Raw genomic sequence first — 12140 nt, forward strand, 5'->3', positions numbered from 1 at the left:
CCATAGGTACTTGGGAAGGTTCTAGTCTGCTTACAGTGTGAGGGTCTGATAGAACAACACCCCGTCATGAATCTAATCCTCCTGGGAGATTTGCTTGCAAGCCTAAAAGACTGATTTTCATCTGCAAATGAAACCCATGGGATAGAATTGAGGAGATTGTTTAATGGGTTCCTCGGTATACACTGTTCAGAACTGCATGCATAATTTGAAAAGATGTCGGGTCAGCTATCCCGCGAGTGCGCTTCTTTTATAGGTAACCCCTAAACCTTGTCATTCCCTGATGAGAGTCCTGAATATAATACGTACGAAACTTAGCGTCTGCCTCAGAACAGAACCTGACTCCAAAACCAAAAACGACTTCCTCTCTTCACTGTACCCCCTTGTATCAACGTTTAGCAACTAAGTGACAACAAAATGAATGCATTGCCTCATATGCTGTACAGGCACACAATACCGAAAGCAGCATTAAATATTTAGAGCCAGCACAGTGCTGCTTGGCCAGCCATCTCGCTCCCTGTGAAGTTTAATTGCATGTTGTCCCTCTTGTCGTTTTTCTGTTTTTGGTTGTTTTTCTCTCATTCTTTCATTTTCTCTCCTCGCCAGCATCAACATAAAGCACAGAGGCTGTGTTTTCATTCCAGCTCTTTGGGTCTCACGTCTCCATGGACAAACGACATGTAAAAACGTGTACAACAGTAACTAAGCTGCTAATCATTACGAGGCCTGTGAAACGAGGGAAGACGGCGGTGCCAGATCCATTAGCTTGTATCATTTAGCGTTTAATTAAGTGTGCTCTCATCGTTCTCTCTCTCTCTTTCTCTCTCTCTCTCTCTCTCTCTCGTTTGCTCTCTCTCTCTTTCTCTCCTCCCCCCTCACCGCGTGATTGGACGTGATCAGTCTGCGTGTCAGGGCCTGTTGTCCACACAGGTTTATACTCATTTGTTTGTTTTCATTAGGGAGGTGCTGAGGACTAAGGTTTTCACAAAGCAATTAAGTTATTTGGAAGGACTGTAGACCAAATAAGGAGGCAGATACCATCAGTTTAGCCCTCTGCGAACTCCAGGGTCAAGATAGTAAGTCCTGGGAGAAATTCCAAAGATACCCTCACGGTGGTATACCGGCATTAAAAGTGTTGGACTGTACTGTAACTGGTTTGATTTTTGTCCCAAATCTAGACCACAGGTAGAGAAATCCCTCTACAATGCTTGATGCAGATACATGCAATAATTTCAACTGCAGAATGAAGAAAAAAGATTGTTTTCTTGGGATTGCTGTTGCCGGGGCAGGATGAGAACAGGACCCCATGAACACACTGCTTAGTGTGGAGCTGGCTGGCTGTCACTGTCCCTTAGTGCCTGACGACACTGGGCATGGAGTCAATGAGGTCTGGATACAGGTTGGTCCTGGTTCACTAGGAGAATATCCTTCAATTCCTTCATGTCATCCCCAAGCAGAAATGGGTGAGTCAAAGCAACACACCATCTGAAACCCATAAGCAAGGCAATCTGCTAGCACTGTTGGTTTGGGGCATCTTGTTGAATAGTTTTATCAAGTTCAGCTTTCATGTTTGCTCTCAGTGGCCACCTATGAGTATTTATGTTCTGAAACCCACAGTAGTGTGGCACTGTAACATACAATATTTATGCTTAGATTCCTCTCTTAGGTATTTGATTAGAAACTGTAGCTTGAATTAGCATGCATAATGTGCGAAGGAATTGGTTGATTTGTTGGCATGGAAATACTAAACACGAGCCTTTTTTTAGCGGCTTAATAAACTGTGTTGGAGAGTCAGATGTTTGTGAGGCGTTTGGGGATTGAAAGAGAGTGGCAGTGCCAGTGAAAGCTTGGGCCCCTCTGCTTTCCTGCCTGCTGCCGAGCCTGCTGGGATATGAAATGTCTTACATATTAAAAACTGAATAAATCACTGAACTGACCTTGTGGCGAAAATAATGGAGGGCGTTTAGTAGCTTCATAACGTCAGCACTGCTATCGCCATGATATTTTTCTAGAGAGACACTTTTTTTCAATGCGAGTTTATAGAGGCGCTATATAATCCCAGACTTGATCTGCAGTTTTGCAAAGAGCTGCAGTAGTGTGGAAGGGGTTAGGCAGGTGCAGTGATAAGCAGAGACAATCCTGGTGTTATGTAAGGAGCGGAGCTGCTGGCTGGCTCCCTGGCTCTCCCTCTCTGTCCTGTTCATTCTGATTCGTGGTGACACCCGATTTCTCCCATCATGTAGTTTGACGGCTCTGGTAGCTCTAGTGTTAGGAGTGTTAAGAGACTGGATTAGTGCAGCCCTGTTCAATTCAGTGATGGTGAAAACAAAGCACTGCACAAAACGCCCAGGGAACGTTATTCACTTGGAGGTTTTGTCAGATGTTGCACCGAAGCAAAACATTTATTTTTAATGTAAATAAAATGTGGTCCTGCTTTATATTCACTTACAGGACTCGCAGGTCTTCTAGAGTATATAGTAAAGTGTAATAATAAGTGCATTCTCAATGCATAAGTTGCATATTTTTGCATCAAAATGCTTTTTGATCTTATATACCTTGCAGAATCAAGAGAAATGTTTAAATGTCACCATTTGGACAAAAAGCTTTTGTCTTCTGAATTTGCGCTGTATTGGATTTCGATAAAAGGTTTTGTTTTGCCTCGGCTTGATTATTGTTTTGCCCCATTTCAAATTTCCCCTAATGTGGTATTGGGTGTCAATACTCATGTATTCACATTTGTGGGGTAATAGAAGCCCCATGACCTCCTTTAGCAAACCAGAAACTCTTGTGTCATCAAGGTTGAAGCCATTGGTTGAATTCCTAAAACCACACCAGTGGAACCCAGAGCCTTGCTTCCTGCAAGCGATCAACTATCACATTCCTAAATATTTAAACTGGGATTGCTTCCTCGTTATTGATTTCAAAAACACAACATCCTTGCAAAGCAAGCCAGTGTTGTAAGCAGTTTATAGTTCGAAATGTGGCGCTGCGAATGTTGGCAGCCGTCTTTAGCTAGCAGCTTGTTGTAGCTGTGTGTGAGCACAGCGTGTGTGTGCAGAATAGCAAGCAGAGTTAACTGTCGAATGCAGTGCACCAGCAGATCATTTGACAAATAATAAAGCTGTATGGGCCTGTGTTATATAACCAGCCATTTGCATGTCTAGATTATTGGTTGAAAGAGGGGAAAAGGGTCCTTGATTTGCAGTAGAGGCTGGCTGAGTGAAACTGATGCTGCAGAAAGTGAAAGATCATTATGATACACTTAAGAATATGCAACGTCCTGCAGGCGCATTGTCTTAAAGACAGAGCATTTCAGACAGTTAATGCAGACAAGGCAAACTAGGTCAGGCAGACAGAAGCAAGGCAGTGCTTGTTGATAGAAGAACACTGGGGCTGGGGTTAAGATGAATACGTTTCACACTTGCTGTACAGCAGAACATAGAAGTGCAATGTACTGTAGACTGGATTGTTCATGCCTGACTGTTGACCTACTGTAACCTACAGCGGGTGCAAAGGTTTACCCAGATTGAAAGAGTTATATTTTATCAGCCGTGGAGAAAGTGGAAACAGGCAGGTATATTAACAATGTAGTTAATGCACAGAATCCTTGTAGAAATGCCCAGTCTTTGTGTACTGTCGATACTCCTGGAGCCTTTCCCAGTGGAGGAATCGATAACTGCACAGTGAGGAGCCGTCACACTCAAATAACCACACCGCTGTTGTCCGTCCAAGTTAGTTAACTTTTTCTGAAGTGGAGCTGCATTTACAAAGCAATGAGAAAGCCTCGCTAAAACCAAACATTGTGCTTTTGCTGCTGAACTGGTTGTGTCCTCTGATTTATCAGTAGGATCTCCTGCCATTCTTAAGTTTCCTCTGATGGTCTGTGAGGTGCACAGATAATCCTTCCTGATTGGGAAGGCCATTGTCAATGGAGGACTTCCACTCTCAGCGTGTCTGGCTACCCTTGACAAGTGAATCTGACTGTACAGCTGTGGCCAAAAGTTTTGCGTCACCCTGTAGTTAACTCATTTTGCTTCATAAAGTCGAATGAAACCTGCTGAATAATCTAACGTTAACATATTAAATTACAGACAGCTTTGTAGTTTTCCATATACTTAATGAAAAACTGACAAAAATAGAAAAATGTGACATTTCGAAGTCTAACATGAAATACTGTACTACTATTATGGCTTCTGGTAGACTTTTGCAATATCATTAGGAGGTAGTTTCTTTGATTACATGATGTTAAATAAAATATCTAAATTATGTTCATTTTATATATATATTAGGAGATACATATCGTGCATTATAATCTGGAAGCCTGTGCATATTCTGTATAAGCATAACAGTGGAGGATATTAATACCACAGTGAGTCGACAAACTGTTGATTAAATAGAACAAAGCCCTCTAGAATGTAATTAGCTTCAGTTGGTTCTGTATAAAATGGAAATTGCAGCACGTACTGCAATATGGATTGTTCACTGAACGCTTGTAAAAGCATCCGCACATCAGTTTCTTCTGCATTGCTGCCTGTAACGATGTAAGCCAAGGACGGGAAATGGTATGTAATTGTATTTCTCAGTCGTTCAGAAGGCAATGAAACAGCTGGCACCAACCCAGAGAGTCCCCCGTCGCTCCAATCTATTTGATATGCAGATTGAAACAATTAGACGTGGATTTGATCTGCGTTCACATCACATTTACACCAGCGCGCAATAAGAAAAAGGTTTCAGGTTAGACAGCAACTGGTTCTTCTGGGAGAAGCGCAGGTCCTGGGGGTCTGGTGCTTTCATTGATGGTTTACCCACAGATTCTCTTCACATTGGGTGATGTTATTTCTACCTGAACTGTTATGCTTTCTCTCGGTTTGCAAGGTTGGTCTTAAAAACCATCCCCAGTATTGTTTCAGCATGTTTTGTGCGAGTTCCTGTACTCTTGCACAGTGCAGTAAAAGCTAATACATAATGCAATTCCAGATAGACTTGCTCTATATCGCGATGATGGGTGATTTGATGAGTAGAAACAGGACACAGTAAGCTGCTCCACTCAAACCAGGGGCTGTGGTGGGAAGCTGTGTGAAGTGCTGGTGTTTTACAAAGTGTTTCAGGACAGACTGGAGGTCAGGGTGGATCCTGCGTGACCGTGGGGTCTGTGGGGCTCCTCTTATTGGACAAGGCCAGTGGTCTACTCCATGCTTCGCTGTGACCACCGTCTGTGAAAAAAAAAAAAAAAAAAAAAAAATAATAATAATAATAATAATAATAATAATAATTCTTATAATACCCGATATTAACAGGATACCCTACTGCACTTCAATATTATTCTCTGCTCTTCTTTCTGTTTCTCTTGTACTTATCAAATGAAGCTGTTGAAAACAGCTCTATTTTCTGGATACACGCTGTGCTTTCATTTTCACCTCACCGGTCTCCGGTTCACACAATAGATCACACTAGCGGATCTAAACTTTTTAAAATACTCTCATCACTGTACTCCACATGCAGTAACACTGATGAATGCGCCCCCTGTCCCCGAGGTTTAAATGAGGGAGGTTCACAATGGTAATATTGGTACGTGGTGATATTTGAGCTGTGATTAATTCTGGTATTCCCTCACTTCCTTCCTCCCCAGCTGTTTGTGTTGGCAGGTTATTTTAGAGGGATCAGCTGACCTTATCTGGTCCAAAGAGACACCCAATATCTGCAGGTTCAGGATGCTATCTAGTGCGAGTGATCGACAAAACAGCTTTAACTTTGCCTGAAAAGAGCATCTGGCATATTTCTCTCTCTCTCTCTCTCTCTCTCTCTCTCTCTCTCTCTCTCTCTATTGGTGCATTACAGTGGGAAGGTTAAGATGGAAAGATCATAGCGGGAGCAGCTTTGGCACAAGCTGAAACATTTGTCTACTATCTTAGTTCAGGATTTAAGTGTGTGTGACTAGGTGTTTGACGATCTCTATCTCCTTACCTCTTATTAGCAAACCATAATTATTACTGGTTCTCCTTTTCTTGTGCTGAAGAAACAAAAGGATGCTAGAGATAATGTTGCTTGAAGGAAAGTATTTTAAAGGCTTGTATAGCACTCTTTTAAGGTCCTGAAGACAGGTATAAGAGAAAGCGTATTAAAGAAAGACTTAAACCCAATCCTAGCTGTCTAGAATAACAATGGAAAACTGCAATGCACCACAGCTGCTGTATTTTTAAACGCTTTATCTAAAAATGTCATATCTTCTGCAGTACAGTAGTACTGATATTTCATTTTCAGGACTGTATCGTGTGTATGCTGTGCAGTGCTGATGAATTAAAAGGTTACTGTGTATAAAATATTGTGTTTTATCGCATTGTGTTTGAATCTGTTCTGAATGGTTCTGGGTTCTGTTGCAGCCATGCTGAATTATTCAAATTGTTTTCTGAGTCTTTCTTGCTTGGAGATGCTTTGAGTTTGGCTGGAGATCCTAAGAACCTGCATTGGACTGCATTCCTCATGACAATATAACCTTATAATTCTGCCAACCCCAGCTACTCTCTCCCTCCCTCTATATATACATGGAGTAGGTGGGACTGGCAGAATTGAAAGCTCTTAGAATTTGAATGGAATTCGGAATGCTGTTCAGTGCAGGTATGTAGGATCTCCAGTGAACTCAATGCAAAGCCAGGTAAAGGGGTCAATACAAATCTATTACCAGGTCCTTTAAATCTACTTGACAGATGTGTTGAATATTGGGATGGTCTTTGTTGTGGCCTTACCATCGTCTTGTATAGGTTGTGACCACCAAACTGCTTTCATTTGGGACTTGAGCAAAGTTTGATCCGGGCTTTTGAATTAGTCCTCTGGGCCACCTAGCCTCTGAAACTCTCATCTCATCTCAAAGCTGGCATCTCCACTACTCCGAAGCATTGGAGGAACCCATAGGGAACAACTGGCATTGAAATACAAACCAGACCCAACCCTGTGATTACAAGCTCAGGTGTTGCGGCTGCAGGGGCTATAAATAAGTTACAGTAACCTTGCTAAACTAGCTTCCAATATCCCTGATAGCACAGACTACCAGAAGACAAACCACAAGCCTAATTCAATTGTCCTCTATTTCCATAATGGCCCTGTAATTTTATTTAGCAGTTCTTCCTGGCCTCATTACGATATCCGTCTTCAAAACGATATTACGATGTCTCTAAATCATGCTGATTTCCTGCAGGAAAGCTTTATTGCCCTCATTGGGATAATTTAGATGCCCTGGCCTGTTGTGCTGTTATGTTTGAGACATTAATATTCATGGAGCAATGTTTCTTCATTCGTTCTTTGGAAGCTACAAATTAGACCTTTTACTGTCTCCTGCTTACTGTGCAGCAAGGCACCGGCCATCTAGCTCCTAGAAGAGATTTATTTCTAAGCTTGGGAAATTCGTTACCTATATACAGCTAATCAATTCTGTAGTGAAAGTATCGAGAAAAGACCCCTTGCTGACCTCCACGTGATGCACAGTCAAAAACTTTTTTTATAAGCCTTATCAATGTAATATGGCACATGCAGTGCTAGTTATTGCATTGATTACAGACTCTGTCCTGTCCCGTCGCTGAGATGAGGTTAGAAGCTCTCAAACTACACATGCAGAGGAGCCCGGCTCTTTTGCATTTTGGTTAAGACGCTCGCTCGCCTGCCTCTGCCCTGTTACAGTAGCAAACTACAGTTTTGATGTCTTTATAAATATGACCCAAAGTCCATAAGAAGGGTTGACGTTGGTATAAAAGCCAAGGTTTTATAAAACATCCCCATGTTTTCCAGGTTTTGTTTTCACCTGACACAACACTGTAAGTTTGGTGGTTTCATCTTCCTGTGTTACAGCAATTAGGACCCCACCTGATCACACAGAAAGCAGCTTCCAATATGCAGCATGGCATGCAGGTGGAGAAGTCAACTTAAGAGTAAATGCTGAAAAACAAAAAAGATTATGTGCCGGACAAATGCTGCAGTAGACCATTTTAGTTATATAATTGAGTTCTATAAATATATTATGAGAAATGTTAATGAGTATCTCTCTTGAGTATAGCATCTTATTTTTATTTAGTTTGTTAAACTTTGTCTGTGCATCTGCTAGCTGCTTAATTGAATCAAATTAGATCAACACAAGGCTGTGACCTGAGCAGGCAACACACCCGGCTGCCGGGACATGACAAGTTTATTTTGACAAACAAGGCTGTTATTTATTTCCGTAGTTATTTATTAATTTATTAAACTGGTGCATTGAGCTGCCTGTGTGAAAACAGATGCGAGATGCTCACTGCAGCCAAGAGCAGGGTGGATAAAGTCCTGTTAGTGTAAACAGCAGAGCCCTCCTTTCCCTTTCCAGCACAGTAAAGCTCTGCTGGGGTTTGTGTTCTTCACTGTGTGATAGAAACAGCCACTCCAGTACAGGAATAGATCATAATTACTATTAATGCAAATAAAAAAAAGGGCATTGCATAGCAGATGGAGGCATTCTCGTTTCTTTCTGTGAGCTTAACTGAGCTCACGGTTATCCTAAGATAATATGTGGCTCATTAAACTCAAAGTGCTGTGCAATGGGAGTGTTAATTCCATTTGAATGCACTGTCTGCAGAAATGTGTGTTGTGTACAGTGTTGAGTAACTAATTACATATAGTGCTTCCTTTCGAAAATGTCCATAAATTACACCAATAAATGTGTTTGTATTGCAAGAATAATGTGAAACCTTACTCAGTCGATTATACTGCTTACAGCCTTAATTTGTAGAGCCTGTAATAACTAATCTGAAATCTTTAAATAGTTCATGTTTCAGTTGCATGACTCAGTCTGAACAGATGTTTGTTACATTAAAGGGAAATCATTAAAAAGAAGCCTTAAAAATATTTCGACCAGATAAGGATGTCATCTCGGGGGGCTTGAATTAGCAGAGCCTGTCAAGTTCCCTCTCTCCTTGGAGCCGCGACCCAACCCGCTTCACCTGGGCTGCCCAGGGAGCCGTGAGTCACACACACAGTCCGGCAGCACATTCTCATTATACCTCCAAAACATGAATGAGAAGCCGAATGCCATGTGGCTCTGCGGAAGGTTTGCGTCATCACGGGCGTTCTGGAATGTAGGGTGACCTTCATTCCGCATGTACAGGAAGGACAGGTTACCTCTGACAGCCTGGGGGGGGGGGGGGGGGCGAGATAAAGTTATACTGCAGACAGCCGCAGAGGACTGAGGTTTAACTTTAAGGAGTGCAGTTTAGCTGCATTGACTGTTAACTCCATGGACAAGTAGTTACATTTTAAACCTCCTGTCTGTTTCATTAAAAAACCCTCAGCCTCATCCTGAGATTTAACCAAGGCCTTCTCCTCCACAGGAGTCTAGTCAATTCTTCACCTCCTGCTCCTCGCTTTCAAAGGATTGCACTCGAGCATGGCTCTGATCCAAATCAATATTGTGGAGGATTGGTGACTCATTTAATTATTATTATTTATAAAGTCTGAGGCCTTTTCCCAACTCCTGCTTCCTAGAAGAAAATCCTCTTGACATGATACTTATGGGACAGCAGTGTGGTTATGTGGTTGCTATGGCGCCCAGGCATTGGTCCCAGGATGTGCTTGGATCCTGGAAGTCTAAGGCTCCACAGCTGCCCCAGTAGGAAAGGGCCCTTCCCAGCCTAATGCTATCACACACACACACACACACACACACACACACACTGACACACACACACACACACTGACACACACACTGACAGACACACACAGAGACACATACACACACACACACACTGACAGACACACACAGAGACACACACACACACACACACTCACACTCACACAGACACTGACACACACACACATACACTCACACTCACACAGACACTGACACACACACACACACTGACACACACACACACACTCACACTCACACACACGCCTGTCACTGCCAGCAAGCTGCTGCTTGATAATATGATGTCACAGACCCTGATTTTAATCAGCGAGCCAGAGGGACTGGAGATGACAGGGCTGTTAATGTAATGCCAGCGCGGACATGCTCATGTGATTTTTAATAACGAGCATTAAGAGAAAGCTCTTGAAAAGGACTGCAAAGGTTACCTTAGCCACAGTTACCTCCCCCCACACACAACCCACTCGTCATTGGTGCAGGCAGTGGTCACCATGGCAACCTCTGCGATTGCCATGGTACCTGTGGACTGTGTGCTCCAGCACTGCAGTGTACATGAATGATAATCCTGACCCCTGACCCCGTCCAGAGAACATGCCTTCTACCCTCTACCCTGCAGCCCTACTGCTTTATCATAATAGTCCTCCATTGGGCTTCAGGAAATCACTCCACCTCATTCCATTTTGCTTCTGGCTGGAACTCCATCGTGACCGCAGGCCGAATCGAGACTCACAGAGTCCCAGTTCAGACCCTTTTCACCTCAGTCTGCTGCTAATGGAAACAAACCGGTCCTCATTTCAAACCTGAGGCGCATGTGGCGTTTAATATTCCACTCATAATCTGGAAAACAAACTCTGTTGTGTCAATCTAAACCACAACAGTGATTTGGAGAGGGTTTGTTTAAAATGCTGGGATTTCTTGTAGGTAACTGAGGTTCGAGTCTGGAAAGGGTTAAAGTTCACTCCCTTTCCGTGCTGGACATTGCCTGCAGTTTCACTCGGGCGCTCGGGCCTGGTTCTCAAAAATTCAGTCACCTTGAGCTTTTTAGCACAGCCTTTCTTAGGAAAAACACAATGATGAGAATTCCCCGAGGATATGCAAGCGTCACTCCTGTTAAAAATAAATAGTCGTTCTGTTCTGTGTCTGAGACGCAGTTTGAGTGACTTTCGTTGGAACAGAGCCGCCATCAGAGAGAGAGAGAGAGAGAGAGAGAGAGAGAGAGAGAGAGAGAGAGAGAGAGAGAGAGAGAGAGAGAGAGAGAGAGAGGAGAATGGGTCGATGTTTAAATGAGCATCAGCCGTGTACAAGTTCTGCTGTGCAGCTCGTCCCATTCTTTACAGCAGCAGTTAGGACGGTTGCTTTTCTTTAATGATCTGCTTGGTGTGTTTCTGTTTGAAAGAATCTGTAGAACAGTCCTATTTAACTGATTTCTTTTAAATAAGGGCTGTATTTCAATTCAGTGCTGTTTCAATAAAAAAAGACCTAAAAGTGTCATCTTTTCCGTATCTGAAAAACACATGTACTAAGCTTAAAATCTTAGTTAAATAAATGAAAACGAAAACTACAGATTCAGTCCCTCTCCCAGTGGCGATATATACTGTGCTGGTTTGTAACACCTACAATAAGTATTTTTATTGCAGGGTTAAAAAATGCAGTGTGATCATCAAACGGTGAGACATTATACCCTTGACAACTCACTGAAATACCATTACATCACCGTGAATGTGCAGTACAGCATTGTGCCTGCTCAGCAGCACTGCCATCTAGTGTGCGCTTTGTGCAGTAACATCGCACTCCACGTGGCATCCAGTCCCAATGTTTCTCTGCCTGGCTGGAGAGGGCAGGCCCTGTCCTGTAGATAAGGGTGGATCTCGAAATGCAATGCATTACTGTATATTGTTAGAATGTAACTTGTATTGATGCTCATGTTGTTTGATAGACCAGTAGCAGGGACAGACTGGGTGTAAATGTACCCTGTTGTATCTAATTTCTATCATATTTAACTAAAAGTGCTACAGATAGATAGATGGATGGATGTTTTTACAGTTCTTGGAATACTGCCCAGGGGAGTAAGCCTGGGCTCCAGTAACACCCACATGACTCCCTACCTCTGGCTGTCAGTTCTACCTTGCTATTTAAAGATGTGCTTGGCCGAAAGGGGGGCTGTTGCAATCCACTGCCTTTATTTATTTGATTCATTCTGTATTGCTCTTTCCTGAAGGGAGGGCGGGGAGCCATGTGTGGTTTCCTGGAAGCACAGCTGCGTCTCCCAGGACTCCCACCCAGCACACTTCTGGAGACTGAGTGGTCCAGTGGTTAAAGAAAAGGGCTTGTAACCAGGAGGTCCCCGGTTGAAATCCCACCTCAGCCACTGACTCATTGTGTGACCCTGAGCAAGTCACTTAACCTCCTTGTGCTCCGTCTTTCGGGTGAGACGTAGTTGTAAGTGACTCTGCAGCTGATGCATAGTTCACACACCCTAGTCTCT

General features: G+C 43.0%; 1 protein-coding gene across 4 annotated transcripts in view; it reads left to right on the plus strand.

Moving 5' to 3' along the window:
• The window catches only part of LOC117430763 (fibroblast growth factor 13), a 90482-nt gene that overhangs the window by 50420 nt on the left and 27922 nt on the right, over nt 1–12140 (plus strand). The gene's annotated exons all lie outside the window — the stretch shown is intronic.

This window comes from Acipenser ruthenus, chromosome 26, assembly GCF_902713425.1.
Source record: "Acipenser ruthenus chromosome 26, fAciRut3.2 maternal haplotype, whole genome shotgun sequence".
Classification (NCBI taxonomy): domain Eukaryota; kingdom Metazoa; phylum Chordata; class Actinopteri; order Acipenseriformes; family Acipenseridae; genus Acipenser; species Acipenser ruthenus.